The sequence below is a fragment of the Vigna umbellata genome, chromosome 1 (genome assembly GCF_029865625.1).
Source record: "Vigna umbellata cultivar VRB3 chromosome 1, Vumbellata_1.0, whole genome shotgun sequence".
Lineage (NCBI taxonomy): Eukaryota > Viridiplantae > Streptophyta > Magnoliopsida > Fabales > Fabaceae > Vigna > Vigna umbellata.
Genome location: NC_142165.1, coordinates 92,124,358 through 92,126,532, shown reverse-complemented (window position 1 = coordinate 92,126,532; position 2,175 = coordinate 92,124,358).

Genomic DNA, 2,175 nt, shown 5'->3' with positions numbered 1-2,175 from the left:
TAATAAAATTGAATTATAATTGAGAAATTATGAAAGAAGATGCATAGAGAGAAAATAGAAGGTCCTGGCTGAGGAAACATGAGTTTGGTAACTTTCCACTAAAAGATAGATACTCCTCTTATCATTAACTTTTGTAACACATCATTCATCTCACAAATTTGATTTCATACTTATACTTTATACCATAAAGATGTGAGAGGATGACATGCAATTGTTCCTTTGAAGCCACAAAGTCAACATTAATGAGTTAGCACTAACAAATGCATTTCATTCACTCTTTATTTTGGACATGCAAGTCCTATTCCAACTCCAACTCCAACTCATTATCCTTTTCAACCCTCTTTTGTCGTTTATGGGCCTCTGGGCCCGAATCATGTCCAATCTACCCACTACACTGTATTGTTTTCAAAATTTAGTTAACCTTTCACTTCTTTTCTTTAAAGATATCCAATGAAATAACAGAAATGTACTATGAAAAAAAAAAACTTTTTATCTCAGAAATTGGTTATTCAACAGTTTTATCATTCAAGACTCTTTCTTAAACCTAATATATAATGCAATCATTGAGACTGAAAAAAAATTATACTGATTTGTGACTTTCTTTTTAAATGGATTTATAATGATAAAACTTTTCTTTTATGGACGTGATTTATCTATATTTTGGTTTTACAAGTAATCTGGAATTTAACTTAATCCATCCTTAACTCTCATCTCTTCTCAAAACTTAATACTACTCTCTTTCTTCTTTTTTGTGTTTGATATAAATGTTTCATCCTTGATAAAGTTTTTGGGGGCAATTACTAATAAACATACCCTGTGATAAAATTGGTTTTAGAAATTAAATTATTAGTCTTAATTTAATTTCTGACTGGAAACAAATTTAATTGACATTATATAAAAACAAATTTAGTAATTAATTATACTAAATTAATTCAGCAATTCAATATATAAAAACTACATCAATAACAATGTTATGTTGGAATCTTATTACTAAAAAAAAGGTTCTAAAAATAATGAAATAATTAAATTATTAGTAAAAAAACACAAATTTTGAAGTTATAATATTATGAACACATAACAATAAAATATAAAAATATATGCTAAAAATGTTTAAAAGTAGTGAATAATTAATGAAATTATTAAGAAGAAAAAATTGAAACTACAAAATTTTCAACAAGTGAAATTAAATATAATTTTGTACCCAAATGTTTTGTAAATAGTTTGTACCTATTTTAATGTAGGTTAAAATTTTTAAATTAGTAAAAGTATCTACATTATATTATTAAAGATAAAATAAGGAAAATAAATATATACATCAAATAGGTGTATCCTCCTCTTTACATATAAGTTTAGATATACAAAATATTATCATCATCAGAAACTAAAATAAGAATAAAATGTGTATTACAAAATAAAATTTAAAAGGAGATAAATCTATAAAATTAATTATTTTAATTTATAGAATATTATATATTCTCATTAAAAAAAAATTCTTCATATATACCATGCATTTTGAATAAGTTTCATTCCTAAGAACCTGCTTTCATCCTACAAAATCTTAACACGATAATCACTAAAATATTTTATAGAAAAAAATTAACCGCATTTGAAATATGATGAATTGTCCAGAAACCTAACCGCACTTATAATCCAAAACTTAAAAAATGTATATATACTATTCAATTATTTATTTATTTATTTAATATGTAACTTCCAACCCGATCTTAAAATATTAAAACTAGATTATCCTCCTTACAAATCTTACTCATCTCTGACCAATATTAACCTTCTAACTCATCTTAAATTTATACCACATATTCTACGACAGTATCACAAGAAAAAAAAGTAACATATCCTACATTTTCACCTTAACTTTTTAAATACTAAAGAAATTTCATTCCATTCCAAGTATTACGCAAAAAATTAACATATGTAGGAAGGATGTATTACAACTTTGATACTCTCCAAATTATTTTAAAATACCAAAGCATCACCCCCTCAAATACATATATCCAAAACCACGTATTTAAAGAGTAAGTTGATGATATATACTTGATCCAATTATAAAAACAAAGTAATACATTATATCATTAGAATTGAATCTTAAAATATGGACTACAGTAGTTTATTGGATGATCTCTTCCATGTTTTACCATACTTCATGATTCATTTCCT